Genomic DNA, 21,877 nt, shown 5'->3' with positions numbered 1-21,877 from the left:
TTGGCTTTCCTTTTCAAGAAATGCCTTCCAAACTTACGGCATATTTTTGGAACATCCTACCGGTAGTAAATATACATCGTTTGAGAGTAGATTTGATTTCTGAAAATAGTCAAAAGTCACTTAAAACCAAATCTAGAAAGAAAAATGGCTCATCAGGTTAGTTAACAGTACTTGCGGTCAAATGCAAGGTATAATTGTTAAGTAGTGAAACTGTTTTTGTAGTTTGTAGATTATATATAGACTCTAAAGGCAATTTAAAACTTTAGCTCAAAGGAGGAAACCAGAGATAGGAAGGTTCAGAAGGGATGGACTTTGGCTACTGGAAGGCCTTTGGGCATATGTGTGTGAACCTATACATTATACAGGGGTATTGAGATGGGCCTGGGGTGGACCGGTAAAAAATTCTCTAGTGGACCTGTTATTTTCAGGGAGCAGGGGTTGGTGGAAAGAGGAAAGAAATTACTGCCAGGGGAAACCAAGAAATATAAAAAAGGAATTCCAAAACATAGCATGAAACAGCATTACAAGAAGGCCAACACTGAGTCATACGTTGGTATGCATGTTTTTAAAAAAACAAAAACAGAACAATAAATGTATGATGTATACTTAAAAAAAAACACAGATCAATACCTCAAGCAATCTCATTAATTAATATAGTAAGAGCATAACATTCTACTGAAAATTCTTAAGTATCTCTTGGCTTTTAAAGATGTGTTAAAACTCTATTGACAGAAAACCAGAAATATTTTGATAAACTATGTAGTATGAAAATAAAGTATTTATTAAAAGTAGAAATCCCATTTAGGGAGGATGCATTTGAAATTAATTTTCCAGAAAAAGAACTCCTTTAAGGAATACTTTGGATATAAAATTTTCATTTTGGAAATCAATTCTATACTTCAAAAGTGTGAAAAGGCAAGACTCAATTGCGTAGGCTCACACCTCCAGGTCTACTGGTACAGATCTCTCCTCAGTGAAACTAACCTTGGGGATGGGCAGAGTGATAATTCAATGGGCACTTGGTCTCCTACAGTCTATTCTCTATCCAGAAGTTGAATCATGTCACTCCTTGCATATACCCACTCCCACTCAAAGACTTTCCATTTCTCTCAGAATAAAATACAAAGTCCTTAGAATGGCCCTGCCTCTTCTTGTTCTTAGTACTTATTACCACTTGACACCATACATTTGTAGGTTTTTGTTGGTTTGCTGTCTTCCCAGTCTAGAATGTAAACTCCATGAGGGTAGGGACTTCGTTTCAGTCATTGCTGTATCCCTAGCACCCAAGGCAGTACCTGGACAAAGTGGGAGTTCAATAGATTTTTGGTGAATAAATTTACTAATTATATCATTGTTTTTGGCATTCATCCAATAGGTAAGACTTTTTTTTTTTTTTACAGTGAAGTCCTTTTAGAATTTCAAGTAACTTAACTTCCATATGTAGAGTCCTAAACAGATTCACATCTGATTATCACGTTATAACACCAAAAGGTGAAGTGTAAGAACTTGTATTGTAACAATAGTAGTAAAAAAATAACCAAATAATTAACCAAGTTCTGAACTTGAAAAACTTAGAAAAAGTTGCATCTTAAACTCAAACAATATTCTATCCAATTTACCCACATGTAAAATGGTGAGAAGCAACATATTATGGAATAAAATTTTCCAAAAATAATATCATATATTTGAGAGTCAATATAGAAGCAAGGTCTTTTTGTTTTAACAATAGCCTAAATTAAAACAAGATTTTATATTTTGAATCACCAAAAAAAAAAAAAAAACACATTGAATCCATTGTGAGCTTTATGTGGGACTTCTTTTCAATACGACATCCCAAATACTGGCATTTCTTTTAGGCATTCATGACGAACTCTTGCTCTAAATACAATAAATGATGTGACTGCCTCCTATTTTATCAACCACAGTTATGCAAGGACATGGGAAAGTGCTAACCAAACAAGTATGCCACTGAAAAGTCTGGTGTCCTTCTCGATGTTGTCTGCCCACCCTTCCTTTTCCTGAACGTTGGTGGCCACTGTTTGCTCTCTCTGTTCCTGTCTTGACATTTACCCTTGTCTGCCTCCCCACCCCATCCGCCCGTCACACTGAGAATTGTTCAGCACATGCAAGAAAGGCCAGGGGAAGATCTCTCAAGGTTTGTAGGAATTTAGGAGCTCTCTCACTTCCTGAACCCAGGCTGTGGAAGCTGAATGGTGGCTCTGTGCTTGGTGTTCATGACACCACAGTTGGCAGGCTGGTATCAGCAGGGAGGGACACCATGACCTCCGGGGCTGTGCGCTGGAAAGGAGACAGCAGAGTGCTGCAGACACAAAAGTGAACGGGAATTTAAACCATGAAATCTTTTCTCCAGCAAAGAGACGCCTTAATCTGATACCCTGGGAAATGGATCTACCCTGCATCAGGAAACAAAGACTGCGCCAATCCAGATGCTTCCAATGTCTGGCAGGTTGCCCTTTGGGTCCCACCCAGTTTTTCTTCCAACTTCCTCAGAAGAAGCCTGCATGGTACTACTAAAATGAAGTGAGAAAAAGTGCAGAAACCCTCCATGGTCTCAGCCTTTTACATTCTTATCCCCATAAGAAACAGGATATATTTATAGGCCCATCACTGTTCCTTTACGATTGCTTCTGAATATACACTCCCAACAAGATATATTTCAAAAGCCAGAGAGTGACACTAGGGACAAGCCTACTTTGATATTTCCAGCTTGTTATTGCTATTGACCAGTACTTTGTGATCTTATTTTTCAAATTTAAAAAGTTTATTATTTTTTAGTGATAAAATATGCTCATTTCAAAGAAGAAAAAATCTGTCATTCAAAATGTAGAAGACGGTAAATACCTACAGTGTGATCCACCACAAAGACAACCAGGGATACCAACTCAATGTCTTTCATCTAAATTTCTGTATGCATACTACACATACAGAACAGAATATAAACAGCTTTATGTCAACAATACCTTGTGTCTATGTTTCCAAGTCAATAAATATACCTCTTCATCAGTGGTTCTTAAAGTGTGGCCCTTGGACCAAGAGCATCAAATATCAACCTGGGAACTTGTCAGAAATGTAAATTCTTGGGCACTATCTTGGTCCTGCTGGTCAGAAACTCTGGAGTTAGAGCCCAGCAGTCTGTTTCAATAGGCTCACCAGGTGATTCTGATGCAAAATTAAGTTTGAGAAACACTGCTACCTAATTTTAAAAGCCTGCCTGGAATTCCATTATGTGAGTATGACATAATTTATTTAGCCATGCCTCTATTGTTAGGCATCTAGGTTGTTTCCAACTTTTCAGTACTACCAACTGTGATGAACAATCCTGTAGCTAAAACTTTGTGGACCTGTCTAATTATTTCCTGAGGATACATTTCTAAATGTGAAATCAGTGAGTCAAAGGAAATGTATAACTTTTAAAACATCTGAACTTCCGAATGAATCATGGATCCTTTCCTGCTTAGTATTTGGAATCTTCCCCATTTCTCTGGTCTTGCCTGACTTCCTCTCTAAGTCTGGGATCCTTCAAACTTTGCCTGAGGATCTGGATTCTTGGCTCAGGTTCCACCATATCTTATGAGCCAATGTAACAAAGATACCCTTAAAAAGTTCAGAACAGGTGAAAATCATCCATCTCTTCTTTCTTTTCTAGAATACTCATAAAAAGCCCTCAGCAACACTAGAATTAGTAGAAACAGCATTCCATATGTCTAATTTATGCTCTGAGATAAAAATTTAAACAGAATATCAACATTGTGAACAGAATATGGAGTAGAGTAAATATGAGGGATTTAGTTTCAAATTCATACCTTACATATTGCTCCATATCTAGAATTTTATTGCCAATGTTAAATCATAATAATTCAAGAAACTTAGTTATCACATGAAAAAAAAAATTTTTTTAACCTGCTAGTTTGAGGAATATTTCAGATCCAAGTTGATTACCCATCCTATGGACTCCCTTGGCACTTCTACTTACATCCCTATCATAACACTTTTACACCATTATATCATATTGCCTATTTACTTGTGTGTATCTTGCACTAGACTCAGCACTCAGAAGGCAGGCATCTTGTCTACCTGGGCACAGCTATGTCCTCCAGCATTTCTTACAGTCTCCAGCACATTGTAGCATTTCATAATTACTGTTGAATGAATAAGTGAATGAATGAACTATTTCTCCAAATACCATTTTAAAAAGGAGAAGCCAAGCAAGGAATTTAAATTAGAAGAATAAATAAAGCAAGATGCTCTTATCCTAAGTTCTGCATTCTTGATGAATATAAATACCAATGTAAAAGTATGTAACATATTTTTAAATGGCTTATTAGAGTCTTTCTCTTCAGTAGTACTCAAGATCTTTCATATTCTTTCAAAAGGGATCATGCACACATGAGCAAGCACCCAAATAAAAATAAATATTAGATCTTTTCCATGGTTTCTGGTTTTCTTATTTACCAAAAGTAGAAGCTTCAGAATCACAACCACAATTGTTCTTTGATGGTTTTAAAACCTTAGATATCTTCAAGTTTTCAAAGAAGCAGCTTTCTGTTTCAATGATTTTCTCTATTGTTTTTCTGTTATTCTATTTGATTGATTTCTGCTTTTATCTTTACTTATTTCCTCTCTCCTCCTTGCCTTGGGTTTAATTTGCCTTTATTTTTCTAGTTTCTTAAAGTAGAACCTTCATCATTGACATTTCTATTCTTTTCTCTTTAGGTGCAAACCACAAATTTTTATATTTGTGCTTTATTTTTATTCAGTTCAAAATACTTTCATATTCCCTTTTAATTTCTTCTTTGACCCATGGGTTATTTAAAAATGTGTTATTTAATTTCCAAATATTAGGGAATTTCCCAGATACTTTCCTGTTTTTGATTTCTAATTTAATTCCATTGAGGTCAGAGAACATATTTCATATGATTCGATTCTTTTACATTTATTGAAACTTGTTTCATGACCTAGTAAATGGTCTATCTTGATAACAGCTGCTTGTGCACTTGAAAAGATTGTGTATCTACTGTTGTTGGGTGCAGTGTTCTACAAGTGTTATTTGGGCCAATTTGGTTGACAGTGTTGTTCAAGTATTCTGTAGCTTTACTGATTTACTTCTACTTCTTCTATCAATTATATGTAGAGGTAGAGGAATTGAAACTTTTGACTATATTGATCTATTTCTCCTTGTAGTCATTTCAATTTTTGCTTCATGCATTTTGAGGTCCTCTTATTAGATGCATAAAGATTTAGGATTGTTATGTCCTCCTGATGAATTGACTTTTTTATCAGTATGAAATAGCCCTCTTTATCCCTGGCAATATTCTTTGATCTGAAATCTACTTTGCCTGATACTAATATACCTACTCAAGCTTTTTGATTAGGGTTAGCATGATGTATTTGTTTCTATCCTTTTGCTTTTAACTTACTATGTCTTTATATTTAAATCCAATCTGAAAATCTATGCCTTTTAATTGGAGTGTTTAGATCATTTATATTTAGTGTGATTGTTGATGTGATTGTGTTTAAATTTACTATCTTGCTATTTGTTTTCTATTCTGTTCCCTTTTTCTTTTTTTCCCTTTTTTTTTTCTTTATTCATTGAATTGTTTTTAGGATTCCATTTTTATCTCCTTTCTTGGTTTATTAGTTTTAACTTTTTTTAAACAAAGTTTACTTTAGGGTTTGTAAGACACACCTTTAACGTAGCACAGTCTACCCTCTAGTGATATTTACTACTTCACATACAGTATAAGAAATTTACAGCAGTATATTCCCATTTCTCTCCTCTCAACTTTTGTGCTATTGTTGTCATGCACTTTAATTCTACATGTATTATGAATTCCACAACACAGTGTTAATACTTTGCTTTAAAAAGCACTTATCTTTTAAAGAGATTTTTCAAGTAAGAAAAAAAGTGTTTTATATTTATCCATATATTTTCCCTTCCTGATGCTCTTCTTTCCTTTGTATAGATGCAGAATTCCATCTAGTATCATTTTCTGACTTCCTTTAACATTTCCTATAATGCAGGTCTGCTGCTGCTGAACTTCTTGGGAGCTTTTCTTTGCCTGAAAAAGTCTATATTTCATCTTCATTTTTGAAAGATATTTTTGCTGAGTATAGAAATCTAGGTTGACTATTTTTTGTCTTTCCATACTTTAAAGATCCTGCTCTGCTGTCTTTTGGCTTGCATTGTTTCTGTCAAAAAGTCTGTTGTAATTCTTAAATTTGTTCCTCTGTAAGTAATGTGTTTCTTTTTCTCTGGCTGTTTTTGAGATTTTTTCTTTACAATTTCTTTCTCTGTAAGTAATGTGTTACTTTTTCTCTGGCTGTTTTTAAGATTTTTTTCTTCATAATTCACTTTATTTGCTTCCTCTCTCTCAGGGATCACTGTCTTCCACTTCCCAATATTCAATATCTGAAAACTGTTGTTTCATATACTTGGTCCAGTGTTTTAACTGTTTTGGGCAGGAGGGTAAATCTGGTCCTTTTTACTCCATCTAAGCTGAAAGTTGAAGTCTAGACATCCTAGGAAGATTAACTTTTAAAAATCACAATTTATAAAATTGTTACTTGACTGTGCACTAATATATAGTAATTTGTACCTTTCAATAGACATATAAACCCTTACTATAGCTTTATGATTAAAATTATCATTTGCCTTAGTGCAGTATTCTTCTTTCTTATGCTTAAAGTTTGTCATACTTCATGGGTCTGTGGGTTTATAGTTATAATCAAATTTGGAAAAGTTTTAGCCTAATTTCATTTAATTTTTTTCTGTCTCCTTTTCTCTCTCCGCTCCTTCCTGGACTCCAATTACACATATACTAGATTCCTCGAAGTTATCCCACAGCTCACTGATGCTCTATCATTTCTTTTTTTGTCTTTTATCACTCCAGGTTTCATAATGATCATTTCTATGTACTACACTTCACTGATCTTTTCTCTGCAATTTCTAATCTACATTTTTCATCTCAGACTTCATATTTTTCAACCTTAGCTGTTCAATTTGTTTTTTCCTTTGTATTTTCTATGCCTCTGCTTAACATATCTAATCTTTCTTCTGTTTTTTTAATATAGGAAATATAGTTTTAATAACTTTTTTAATGACCTCGACTGCTAATTATATCATTTGTGTCATTTCTGTGTCTGTTGCTACTAATTTATTTTTTTCTCCTCAATATTGCTTGTATTTTCCTGCTTCTTTGCATGTCTTAATTGGATCCCAGACATTGTGAGTACTACCTTGTTGGGTGCTGGATATTTTTAATATTCCTATTCATATTCTTGAGCTCTTCCATAAGATGCAGTTAATTGGAAATAGTTGGATCCTTTTAAGACTTGCTTTCGTAAAGTTTTGTTATGTGTGTTTTGTTAGCATAAGAGTAACTTTCCCCTCTATTGAGGCAATTCCCTTCTAATTATTCCACCTGATGCCCCTGGAATTATGAGGTTCTCCACTCTGGCTGACAATTCCTGGTCCCTTGTGATCTCTGGGGATTGTTCCCTTCTCTCCTGCTGGGTGGTTCTTTTACTGGCCTTGGTGGTTTTCTTACACACGTGTTGATCGGTACACAGCTAAAGACATAAGGGGGACCATTTGCGGATTTCTGGAACTCTCTCCCAATACAGTTCTCTCCTCTCTGGTCCTCTGCCCTGCAGAATTTAGCCACCCTGTCCTTCCCAGACTCTCAGCTCCTTAATTCAGTAAGTCCATCAAACGCCACCTTGGTTCCTCTCCTCTGCACTGCAGCCTGGAAACTCTAGGCAGTACACTGGAGCAGGCCCAGGGCTCACTTCATTTTGCTTCCTCTCTCTCAGGGATCACTGTCTTCAGCCTCTCAATGTTCAATATCTGAAAACTGTTGTTTTATATATTTGCTACAGTGTTTTGTTTCGGGCAGGAGGGTAAATCTGGTCCTTTTTACTCCATCTGAGCTGAAAGTTGAAGTCTAGACACCCTAGGAAGATTAACTTTTAAAAATTACAATTTATAAAACTGTTACTTGACTGTGCACTAATATATACAAATATTACAGACATGACAAATTGGAAGTTTTATAATAAAGCTAGAAAAATGGATAAGAAAAATGAACAACAAATGAGTTTTTAAATTACGCATAGCAAAATAAGAAATATGAAAAATAATTAAAAATATAAGCATCTAAACATCAAAAGTTTATTCAGTAATTATGTTTTAGTAATTTGTACCTTTCAATAGACATATAAACCCTCGTTATAACTTTATGAATACTTTATGATACTTATTAAAATCTACTTTATTTTTGTTTATGTTTATACTATGTTTGATGCATCATTATATCACCAACATCTAATACAATCTCATATAAATTCTCAATAATATTTATGGAATGAATAAGTCAAAATGAAATCATGTCAAGACAAGTTTGTTTCAATTTTCTGATATAAGAATAATAGTATGGAGGTGGGGCAATATGGCAGACTGGTGAGCTGCATGTTTTAGTTACTCCTCCAGGAAAGTAGGTAGAAAGCCAGGAACTGCGTGGACTGGACACCACAGAGCAATCTGACTTTGGGCATACTTCATACAACACTCATGAAAACGTGGAACTGCTGAGATCAGTGAAATCTGTAAGTTTTTGCGACCAGGGGACCCGCGCCCCTCCCTGCCAGTCTCAGTCCCGGGGGAGGAGGGGCTGTCAGCTCCGGGAAGGAAAAGGGAGAACTGCAGTGGCAGCCCTTATTAGAAACTCATTCTACTGATTCAAACTCCAACCACAGATAGACTGAGACCAGACACCAGAGAATCTGAGAGCAGCCAGCCCAGCAGAGAGGAGACAGGCATAGAAAAAAACAACACGAAAAACTCCAAAATAAAAGCGGAGGATTTTTGGAGTTCTGGTGAACATAGAAAGGGGAAGGGCCCTGAGGCGCATAAGCAAATCCCGAAGAAAAGCTGATCTCTCTGCGCTGTGGACCTTTCCTTAATGGCCCTGGTTGCTTTGTCTCTTAGCATTTCAATAACCCATTAGATCTCTGAGGAGGGCCCGTGTTTTTTTTTTTTTTTTTTGGTTTTTTTTTTTTTTTTTAATCCTTTTTTCTTTTTCTAAAACAATTACTCTAAGAAGCCCAATACAGAAAGCTTCAAAGACTTGCAATTTGGGCAGGTCAAGTCAAGAGCAGAACTAGGAGAGCTCTGAGACAAAACGCAATAATCCAGTGGCTGAGAAAATTCACTAAACACCACAACTTCCCAAGAAAAGGGGGGTGTCAACTCACAGCCATCAACCTGGTGGACAGGAAACACTCCTGCCCATCGCCAGCCCCATAGCCCAGAACTGCCCCAGACAACCCAGTGTGACGGCAGTGCTTCAAATAACAGGCACACACCACAAAACTGGGCGTGGACATTAGCCTTCCCTGCAACCTCAGCTGATTGTCCCAGAGTTGGGAAGGTAGAGCAGTGTGAATTAACAAAGCCCCATTCAGCCATCATTTCAGCAGACTGGGAGCCTCCCTACACAGCCCAGCAGCCCAGAACTGCCCTGGGGGAACGGCACTCACCTGTGACATAGCACAGTCATCCCTCAAAAGAGGACCCGAGGTGCACGGCCTGGAAGAGGGGCCCACTTGCAAGTCTCAGGAGCCATACGCCAATACCAAGGACTTGTGGGTCAGTGGCAGAGACAAACTGTGGCAGGACTGAACTGAAGGATTAGACTAATGCAGCAGCTTTAAAACTCTAGGATCACCAGGGAGATTTGATTGTTAGAGCCACCCCCCCCCCCACCTGACTGCCCAGAAACACGCCCCATATACAGGGCAGGCAACACCAACTACACACGCAAGCTTGGTACACCAATTGGACCCCACAAGACTCACTCCCCCACTCACCAAAAAGGCTAAGCAGGGGAGAACTGGCTTGTGGAGAACAGGTGGCTCGTGGACGCCACCTGCTAGTTAGTTAGAGAAAGTGTACTCCACGAAGCTGTAGATCTGAGAAATTAGAGATAAGGACTTCAATTGGTCTACAAATCCTAAAAGAACCCTATCAAGTTCAGCAAATGCCACGAGGCCAAAAACAACAGAAAATTATAAAGCATATGAAAAAACCAGACGATATGGATAACCCAAGCCCAAGCACCCAAATCAAAAGACCAGAAGAGACACAGCACCTAGAGCAGCTACTCAAAGAACTAAAGATGAACAATGAGACCATAGTACGGGATACAAAGGAAATCAAGAAGACCCTAGAAGAGCATAAAGAAGACATTGCAAGAATAAATAAAAAAATAGATGATCTTATGGAAATTAAAGAAAGTGTTGACCAAATTAAAAAGATTCTGGACACTCATAGTACAAGACTAGAGGAAGTTGAACAATGAATCAGTGACCTCGAAGATGACAGAATGGAAAATGAAAGCATAAAAGAAAGAATGGGGAAAAAATTGAAAAAATCGAAATGGACCTCAGGGATATGATAGATAATATGAAATGTCCAAATATAAGACTCTTTGGTGTCCCAGAAGGGGAAGAAAAGGGTAAAGGTCTAGGAAGAGTATTCAAAGAAATTGTTGGGGAAAACTTCCCAAATCTTCTAAACAACATAAATACACAAATCATAAATGCTCAGCGAACCCCAAATAGAATAAATCCAAATAAACCCACTCTGAGACATATACTGATCACACTGTCAAACACAGAAGAGAAGGAGCAAGTTCTGAAAGCAGCAAGAGAAAAGCAATTCACCACATACAAAGGAAACAGCATAAGACTAAGTAGTGACTACTCAGCAGCCACCATGGAGGCGAGAAGGCAGTGGCACGATATATTTAAAATTCTGAGTGAGAAAAATTTCCAGCCAAGAATACTTTATCCAGCAAAGCTCTCCTTCAAATTTGAGGGAGAGCTTAAATTTTTCACAGACAAACAAATGCTGAGAGAATTTGCTAAAAAGAGACCTGCCCTACTGGAGATACTAAAGGGAGCCCTACAGACAGAGAAACAAAGAAAGGACAGAGAGACTTGGAGAAAGGTTCAGTACTAAAGAGATTCGGTATGGGTACAATAAAGGATATTAATAGACAGAGGGGAAAAATATGACAAACATAAACCAAAGGATAAGATGGCTGATTCAAGAAATGCCTTCACGGTTATAACGTTGAATGTAAATGGATTAAACTCCCCAATTAAAAGATATAGATTCGCAGAATGGATCAAAAAAAATGAACCATCAATATGTTGCATACAAGAGACTCATCTTAGACACAGGGACACAAAGAAACTGAAAGTGAAAGGATGGAAAAAAATATTTCATGCAAGCTACAGCCAAAAGAAAGCAGGTGTAGCAATATTAATCTCAGATAAAATAGACTTCAAATGCAGGGATGTTTTGAGAGACAAAGAAGGCCACTACGTACTAATAAAAGGGGCAATTCAGCAAGAAGAAATAACAATCGTAAATGTCTATGCACCCAACCAAGGTGCCACAAAATACATGAGAGAAACACTGGCAAAACTAAAGGAAGCAACTGATGTTTCCACAATAATTGTGGGAGACTTCAACACATCACTCTCTCCTATAGATAGATCAACCAGACAGAAGACCAATAAGGAAATTGAAAACCTAAACAATCTGATAAATGAATTAGATTTAACAGACATATACAGGACATTACATCCCAAATCACCAGGATACACATACTTTTCTAGTGCTCACGGAACTTTCTCCAGAATAGATCATATGCTGGGACATAAAACAAGCCTCAATAAATTTAAAAAGATTGAAATTATTCAAAGCACATTCTCTGACCACAATGGAATACACTTAGAAGTCAATAACCATCAGAGACTTAGAAAATTCACAAATACCTGGAGGTTAAACAACACACTCCCAAACAATCAGTGGGTTAAAGAAGAAATAGCAAGAGAAATTGCTAAATATATAGAGACGAATGAAAATGAGAACACAACATACCAAAACCTATGGGATGCAGCAAAAGCAGTGCTGAGGTGGAAATTTATAGCACTAAACGCATATATTAAAAAGGAAGAAAGAGCCAAAATCAAAGAACTAATGGATCAACTGAAGAAGCTAGAAAATGAACAGCAAACCAATCCTAAACCAAGTACAAGAAAAGAAATAACAAGGATTAAAGCAGAAATAAATGACATAGAGAACAGAAAAACAATAGAGAGGATAAATATCACCAAAAGTTGGTTCTTTGAGAAGATCAACAAGATTGACAAGCCCCTAGCTAGACTGACAAAATCAAAAAGAGAGAAGACCCATATAAACAAAATAATGAATGAAAAAGGTGACATAACTGCAGATCCTGAAGAAATTAAAAAAATTATAAGAGGATACTATGAACAACTGTATGGCAACAAACTGGATAATGTAGAGGAAATGGACAATTTCCTGGAAACATATGAACAACCTAGACTGACCAGAGAAGAAATAGAAGACCTCAACCAACCCATCACAAGCAAAGAGATCCAATCAGTCATCAAAAATCTTCCCACAAATAAATGCCCAGGGCCAGATGGCTTCACAGGGGAATTCTACCAAACTTTCCAGAAAGAACTGACACCAATCTTACTCAAACTCTTTCAAAACATTGAAGAAAATGGAACACTACCTAACTCATTTTATGAAGCTAACGTCAATCTAATACCAAAACCAGGCAAAGATGTTACAAAAAAGGAAAACTACCGGCCAATCTCCCTAATGAATATAGATGCAAAAATCCTCAACAAAATACTTGCAAATCGAATCCAAAGACACATTAAAAAAATCATACACCATGACCAAGTGGGGTTTATTCCAGGCATGCAAGGATGGTTCAACATAAGAAAATCAATCAATGTATTACAACACATTAACAAGTCAAAAGGGAAAAATCAATTGATCATCTCAATAGATGCTGAAAAAGCATTTGACAAAATCCAACATCCCTTTTTGATAAAAACACTTCAAAAGGTAGGAATTGAAGGAAACTTCCTCAACATGATAAAGAGCATATATGAAAAACCCACAGCCAGCATAGTACTCAATGGAGAGAGACTGAAAGCCTTCCCTCTAAGATCAGGAACAAGACAAGGATGCCCGCTATCACCACTGTATTCAACATTGTGCTGGAAGTGCTAGCCAGGGCAATCCGGCAAGACAAAGAATAAAAGGCATCCAAATTGGAAAAGAAGAAGTAAAACTGTCATTGTTTGCAGATGATATGATCTTATATCTAGAAAACCCTGAGAAATCGACGATACAGCTACTAGAGCTAATAAACAAATTTAGCAAAGTAGCGGGATACAAGGTTAATGCACATAAGTCAGTAATGTTTCTATATGCTAGAAATGAACAAACTGAAGAGACACTCAAGAAAAAGGTACCGTTTTCAACAGCAACTAAAAAAATCAAGTACCTAGGAATAAACTTAACCAAAGATGTAAAAGACCTATGCAAAGAAAACTACATAACTCTACTAAAAGAAATAGAAGGGGACCTTAAAAGATGGAAAAATATTCCATGTTCATGGATAGGAAGACTAAATGTCATTAAGATGTCAATTCTACCCAAACTCATCTACAGATTCAATGCAATCCCAATCAAAATTCCAACAACCTACTTTGCAGACTTGGAAAAGCTAGTTATCAAATTTATTTGGAAAGGGAAGATGCCTCGAATTGCTAAAGACACTCTAAAAAAGAAAAACGAAGTGGGAGGACTTACACTCCCTGACTTTGAAGCTTATTATAAAGCCACAGTTGCCAAAACAGCATGGTACTGGCACAAAGATAGACATATAGATCAATGGAATCGAATTGAGAATTCGAAGATAGACCCTCAGATCTATGGCCGACTGATCTTTGATAAGGCCCCCAAAGTCACTGAACTGAGTCATAATGGTCTTTTCAACAAATGGGGCTGGGAGAGTTGGATATCCATATCCAAAAGAATGAAAGAGGACCCCTACCTCACCCCCTACACAAAAATTAACGCAAAATGGACCAAAGATCTCAATGTAAAAGAAAGTACCATAAAACTCCTAGAAGATAATGTAGGAAAACATCTTCAAGACCTTGTATTAGGCGGCCACTTCCTAGACTTTACACCCAAAGCACAAGCAACAAAAGAGAAAATAGATAAATGGGAACTCCTCAAGCTTAGAAGTTTCTGCACCTCAAAGGAATTTCTCAAAAAGGTAAAGAGGCAGCCAACTCAATGGGAAAAAATTTTTGGAAACCATGTATCTGACAAAAGACTGATATCTTGCATATATAAAGAAATCCTACAACTCAATGACAATAGTACAGTCGGCCCAATTATAAAATGGGCAAAAGATATGAAAAGACAGTTCTCTGAAGAGGAAATACAAATGGCCAAGAAACACATGAAAAAATGTTCAGCTTCACTAGCTATTAGAGAGATGCAAATTAAGACCACAATGAGATACCATCTAACACCGGTTAGAATGGCTGCCATTAAACAAACAGGAAACTACAAATGCTGGAGGGGATGTGGAGAAATTGGAACTCTTATTCACTGTTGGTGGGACTGTATAATGGTTCAGCCACTCTGGAGGTCAGTCTGGCAGTTCCTTAGAAAACTAGATATAGAGTTACCATTCGACCCAGCAATTGCACTTCTCGGTATATACCCGGAAGATCGGAAAGCAGTGACACGAACAGATATCTGCACGCCAATGTTCATAGCAGCATTATTCACAATTGCCAAAAGATGGAAACAACCCAAATGTCCTTCAACAGATGAGTGGATAAATAAAATGTGGTATATACGCACGATGGAATACTACGCGGCAGTAAGAAGGAACGATCTCGTGAAACATATGACAACATGGATGAACCTTGAAGACATAATGCTAAGCGAAATAAGCCAGGCACAAAAAGAGAAATATTATATGCTACCACTAATGTGAACTTTGAAAAATATAAAACAAATGGCTTATAATGTAGAATGTAGGGGAACTAGCAATAGCGAGCAATTAAGGAAGGGGGAACAATAATCCAAGAAGAACAGATAAGCTATTTAACGTTCTGGGGATGCCCAGGAATGACTATGGTCTGTTAATTTCTGATGGATATAGTAGGAGCAAGTTCACAGAAATGTTGCTATATTAGGTAACTTTCTTGGGGTAAAGCAGGAACATGTTGGAAGTTAAGCAGTTATCTTAGGTTAGTTGTCTTTTTCTTACTCCCTTGTTATGGTCTCTTAAAAATGTTCTTTTATTGTATGTTTGTTTTCTTTTTAACTTTTTTTTCATACAGTTGATTTAAAAAAGAAGGGAAAGTTAAAAAAAAAAAAAAGATGCAGTGCCCCCTTGAGGAGCCTGTGGAGAATGCAGGGGTATTCGCCTACCCCACCTCCATGGTTGCTAACATTACCACAGACATAGGGGACTGGTGGTTTGATGGGTTGAGCCCTCTACCACAGGTTTTACCCTTGGGAAGACGGTTGCTGCAAAGGAGAGGCTAGGCCTCCCTATGGTTGTGCCTAAGAGCCTCCTCCCGAATGCTTCTTTGTTGCTCAGATGTGGCCCTGTCTCTCTAGCTAAGCCAACTTGAAAGGTGAAATCACTGCCCTCCCCGCTACGTGGGATCAGACACCCAGGGGAGTGAATCTCCCTGGCAACGTGGAATATGACTCCCGGGGAGGAATGTAGACCTGGCATCGTGGGACGGAGAACATCTTCTTGACCAAAAGGGGGATGTGAAAGGAAATGAAATAAGCTTCAGTGGCAGAGAGAATCCAAAAGGAGCCGAGAGGTCACTCTGGTGGGCACTCTTACGCACACTTTAGACAACCCTTTTTAGGTTCTAAAGAATTGGGGTAGCTGGTGGTGGATACCTGAAACTATCAAACTACAACCCAGAACCCATGAATCTCGAAGACAGTTGTATAAAAATGTAGCTTATGAGGGGTGACAAGGGGATTGGGAAAGCCATAAGGACCACACTCCACTTTGTCTAGTTTATGGATGGATGAGTAGAAAAATAGGGGAAGGAAACAAACAGACAAAGGTACCCAGTGTTCTTTTTTACTTCAATTGCTCTTTTTCACTCTAATTATTATTCTTGTTATTCTTGTGTGTGTGCTAATGAAGGTGTCAGGGATTGATTTGGGTGATGAATGTACAACTATGTGATGGTACTGTGAACAATCGAAAGTACGATTTGTTTTGTATGACTGCGTGGTATATGAATATATCTCAATAAAATGAAGATTAAAATAAAAAAAGAATAATAGTATGATCATAATAAAGTTTTATTTTTTAGTAATGTACATTTTGTTCATAAGAGAAAATACTAGGTACATAATATTTCACAATAAACTTTATAATTATACAGAATATTTTAATTTTATGCTAATCTTATACCATCTCCAGCACAACTAGTAAAATTTTACTTTACAGAAAAATTTGATTTAATGTAAATCAATTATAATCAATACTAAAATATTTGTGAATGCCAAAATTGAATAAGGTATTTTTAGTAAAAAGTTTATACTGACTGCAAGAATTATTACAAAATATTTAGGGAGGAAGCCTTAGAAATTTCACCTAATAAAATCTAATAAAAAGACAAATCATTTTCACAGTAAAAATTATTTCTGTATAAGAAAATAAATCATGTTTCTTCCCTGCCCTATTTAAGCCTGGTTAGAATAGCATCTGTATTGAGAAACATTTCCAATTGTATTATAAAGTCATCATTTATTTTATTTGGTTGTTTATGAGCAGAATCTGGTAATTCAGTAGAATCTTATTACTATACACTGAAAACTATTCTGTTTATTGTTAGGCTGATGACACATCTAAGACCTAAACTAGAAACTGATCTATTTGTCTCCATCACTACTATTTATCTAGCTATCTCACACTTAAAATTCTCTAACTTTTTATTTTCCTAAAATTTAGTGGGATCCACACACTCTAGTTTTTGTATCACCAGCTCACTGTAACATGGAAAGTTTTGCTTCAATTGACTTCTGAAGCCAATTGTTGGCACCATTTAAGTCAAAGCTTTGAAGTATGTGAGTGAAAAACTCAAAAGAGCATAAATTCTGTGAGATGAGTACATGCACCCTAACATGTTCTTGAAATAGGCTTTCTGCTTTCGTGAATAGGTAGCCTTTGGAAAGTATGTGAAGATTCAGGCTTTTCAAGGGTTGTAGTGAGTGGAGTTCTGGTTTCAAGGAAAGAGGGGGCTGGACAAAGAGAAGATAGCATAATAGCCATGGGGGTGTCTGGAGCAGAACAGCTGGTTGGTTTAATTTTAGAACATTGGTCCTTGACTGTGCCACTTTAAGTGAAGCACCCACTTGTCTTAGAGAAGTGTGTCTGTCTTTGGGGCTGCACCAAAATCCTTTCGCTCATACTCTGGAGCATTAGGTACCCTGTGTCATCAGATAGCGCACCTTTTAAAGTGGGAGAGTCTTATCTTCTCAACTAGTCCCTCTGAGATAGGACATATAACCTAATAAAGCTCTCAATGGAGCAAGCTGAGGAATGCAGTGCACTCAAGTGACTTACTTGTACGATAATAACCTCGATTTGTAAGTACACAAAAGCCTCTTTGCATGTTTCAAGGGCATATTTACAGTTTCAAAGTGATGAAAAAGCAGCTTCTTCAATATCTTCAGGGAGAAGGGAAATGACACAACTGCAAGGAGAAACAACAAAGACGGAAGACCAAAATAAAAATAAAGATTGGGGCTAAAAATAAAAATTAGTCTCCAATGGATGTGGAATCCTAGCTTTTCCTTTACCCTCAAATACTTGGAGTCAAGATTTGAGTGTCAGAAGAGTCATTAGCAAATCGGTGATCTAGTCCAGTTAGTGGAAACTGAGGCTTAAAGTGACTTGCCAAAAGTTGGTGACAGAGTTAAGATTAGAACCCAGGCTCTTAACCTCCAGTTTAATGATTTTTCCACTATATTCCACTTTATACTTGTTTTTGCAGCTAGCTGTTTCTGGATTAAAGTTAAATTTAAAATATACAATAAAAGTAAATGTTATGTGATTTATCTCACTGCCAGTGTCACTGTAATATTGGATGTGATGAATTGTGCCACCTTATTTATTTATTTATTTATTTATTTTAATTCAGTTTTATTGAAATATATTCACATACCAATCATCCATGGTATACAATCAACTGTTCACAGTACGATCATATAGTTATGCATTCATCACCACAATCTATTTCTGAACATTTTCCTTACATCAGAAAGAATCAGAATAAGAGTAAAAAAATAAAAGTAAAAAAAGGACACCCAAACCATCCCCCCCATCCCACCCTATTTGTCATTTAGTTTTTATCCCCATTTTTCTACTCATCCATCCATACACTAGATAAAGGGAGTGTGGTCTGCAAGGTTTTCACAATCACACTGTCACCCCTTGTAATCTACATTATTATATAATTATCTTCAGGAGTCCAGACTACGGATTGGAGTTTGGTAGTTTCAGGTATTTACTTCTAGCTATTTCAATACATTAAAACCTAAGAGGTGTTATCTATATAGTGCATAAGAATGTCCACCAGAGTGACCTCTCGACTCCATTTGAAATCTCTCAGCCACTGAAACTATTTCATCTCATTTTGCATCCCCCTTTTGGTCAAGAAGATATTCTCAATCCCATGATGCTGGGTCCAGATTCGTGCCACCTTTATTTTATTAATGGATGTGACTGACTAACTGTACCTACCCTTGATAAAAGCAATGATACATTCCTGTCTGGCTCACAGGGATGCAATGAAGACTTTAGACAAGGTATCAGATGTAGAAGTGTTTTGAAAAATCACCGCTCTTTATAAATACAATTGATTGGTTTGTAGCCTTTTATTGGGTGCCTTTGTTTTTGCCAGTCTCCCTTCTTTGGGACTGAGTCCCACCTGTGAATGCAGACCAGTGGCTGGTATTCATTGGCATGGCTCTCAGATGCTGACTGTCTACCTGGGGAACTCCACCATACTGATCACCTCTGTTCCCTATTACTATGCTTGACCCACATTTTGGAATACCCTGCTGGAAACTGCTGCACCCTTGGGCACCACATCTTGTCTTTCCGGCTGAACCTCTGCTATCAACTGATCTCATCTCAACATCTAGCCTATCCTAGTTGGCAGGGCTAGTGTCAGGCCCTGATCATAAACCCCATATGCAAAGTATATTCCTGAGTTGGTTAACTTACCTTAGGACCACTCTTAACTCCCACTTTACCCCCCAAACCTGTCATTTACCAATCCAGTTAATTCTACCACCTATCTCTTGAGTTTGTCCATTTCTCTCCATTTCCACTGCTTCTACTAAAGTTTAGGCCACCATCGATTCTCACCTAGATTACTACAAGGTTTCTCAACTGGTCGCCTTGCTTTCTTTACCAACCCCTCCCACTCTTGCTCCTGTTCTTTGCGCTCAACTTTACACCCCAATTCCATATTGAACCCCTAGAAAATTCCACACTCTTGCTCCCCTCCAGGTCTTTGCTCATGCCAATCTCTTGCCTGGAACACTTTTCACACCTCTCCGTCACTTCCATCACTGCCCCAATCCATTACTTGACCAACTCATAGCCGTCTGTTTCAGCAGCCAGGAAACTAAACAGGAAAAAGCCATAAGTCAACAGAACTGGAGGAGAAATAGAAGACATCGTCAGGTGCATTCCCACATGACAGAAAAGCCAAGGACCAAGGGCTGCCAGAAGCCAGGCCAGAATGCTAAAGTCTTAGTGAAGAAAGAAACCACCTTGCTGCCATCTCGATTTTGGACTTCTTCCTAACCTCAAAACCATGCCAATAAATCCCCATTGTTTAAGCCAACCCCTTGTATGGTATTTGTTTTAGCAGTGAGGAAAATTAAGTGATTTTTGGTACTGAAAAGTGGGATGCTGCTATCACAAATAATGAAATGTGGAAATGGCTTTGGAATTGGTTAATGGGAGAAGCTGGAAGAACCGTGATGGCTTGATGAGTGAGAGCTTTAGAGAAAGTTCGTATCATCTTAGAGAATACATCAATCATCATGAACAGAATGTCAGTAGAAATATGGATGTTCAAAGTACTTTTGGTAAGGCCTTATAAGGCAATGATGAATGCGTTACTGGAATTGGAAAAAGGTGATTCTTGTTATCAAGTGGCAGAGAACTTGGTGAAATTGAGTTCTGATGTCAGATAGAAGGAAGAACTTGAAAGAGATGAACTTGGATATTTAGTTGAGGAGATTCCCAAGCTAAGTGTGGAAGTGCAGCTTTGCTTCTCCTGGCAGCTTTTAGTAAAATGTGAGAGGAAAGGGATAAGCTGATAACTCTTAATTGATGAGAGTTCTAATTGCTCCACATCCTCATCAACACAGTATTGTCAGTCTTCTTAATCTTAACCTTTATAGTGAAAGTGAGCAGTATCTCATTATGGTTTCAATTTGCATTTCCCTGCTGACTGTTGATGGTGAGCATCTTTTCACGTGTTTGACATACATCTTCTTTGGTGAAATGTCAGTTCAAATCTTGTGCCTTTTTTTATTCTGGTTATTTCTCTCCTTATTGAATTATGGGTTCTTTATAAATCCTGATATATAAATATGCCTTCAGATATGTGATTTGCCAATACTTTCTTCCAGTCTGTAGCTTGTCTTTTTATATCCTTAACAGTGTGTGAAAAGTAACAGTTTTTAAATTTTATTAAGTTCAATTAATCAATATTTTCCCTTTATGGCTTGTGGTTTTTGGGTGCCACCCAAGAATCTTCACCTAACTCAAGGTTGTATATATTTTCTCCTAGAAGTTTTAAGGTCTTAGCTTTTACATTTAAGTCTATGACACATTTTAGGTTAATTTTTTATATGGTGTGAACTAAGTGTTGAGGTTCTTTGGTTCTTTTTTTTTTTTTCCCCATATAGATGTCAAATTGTTCCAAGAACTATTTGTTGATAAGACTGTCCTTCCTTCATAAAGTCACCTTGGCAACTTTGTTTGGTGTGGCTTTCTTTACGTTTATTTTGCTTCAGATTTATTGAGCTGCTTAGATCTGTGAGTTTATAGCTTTCATCAGTTTGGAAAAATTTTGTCTATAATTCCTTCAACTATATTTTTCAGTCTGCTACTTCTCCTTTTAGAATCCAATTACAGAAATGTTGGACTGCTAAATATTGTCCCACATGTCACTAATGCTCTTTTTATTCAACCTTCTTTCCTCTGTGCTATGTTATTTTATAGTTTCTGTTACTATGGCCTCAAGTTCACTAACCTTTTCTTTTGTACTATCTAATCTGCTGCTAATCCTTTGCAGTAGATTTTCACTTCAAATATTGCATTTTTCATCTTTAGAAGTTCCATTTGGATCTTTTTTATATCTTCCATTTTTCTCCTCGACATGTTCATGTTTTCTTAAACATATGCACTATATTTATAACAGCTGCTTTAATGTCCTTGACTGCTAATTCAACCGATTCATTTTGGTTCTACTTCTATTAAGTGACTTTTCTCTGGTTAGAAGTCATAGTTTCCTGCTTCTTTTCATGCCTTGTACTTTTTTAACTGAACATTGAACCTTGTGGATTTTATGTTGTTTGTTGCTTGATTTTAATGTATTTCTCTATAGAAGGATTAGGCTTTGTTTTGACAGGCAGTTAATTTACTTGGTATCATTTTGATCTTTTTTGAGAATTGTTTTGAATTTTTGTTAGAGTGACCCTAAGAAGACTTTTTCTAGGACTAATTTAACCTAACTATTAGGGCCATCTGTAGACCCTTCTGGGGATACTTCCTGGTGTCTGTGAATTGTGAGGTCCTCCACTCTGGTTGATGGTACATGAATTCTTTCCAGCCTTGTGCCAATACTGGGAATTATTCAGGTACCA

The 21,877-nt window shown here is 37.1% G+C and overlaps 1 protein-coding gene across 2 annotated transcripts in view; it reads right to left on the bottom strand.

The window, feature by feature from the left end:
• Positions 1 to 21,877, bottom strand: part of NTN4 (netrin 4) — a 131,751-nt gene that overhangs the window by 87,379 nt on the left and 22,495 nt on the right. The gene's annotated exons all lie outside the window — the stretch shown is intronic.

This window comes from Choloepus didactylus, chromosome 8, assembly GCF_015220235.1.
Source record: "Choloepus didactylus isolate mChoDid1 chromosome 8, mChoDid1.pri, whole genome shotgun sequence".
NCBI lineage: Eukaryota > Metazoa > Chordata > Mammalia > Pilosa > Megalonychidae > Choloepus > Choloepus didactylus.
The sequence above is the reverse complement of the archived record's forward strand: the minus strand, read 5'-3'. Positions and strand labels throughout refer to the sequence as shown.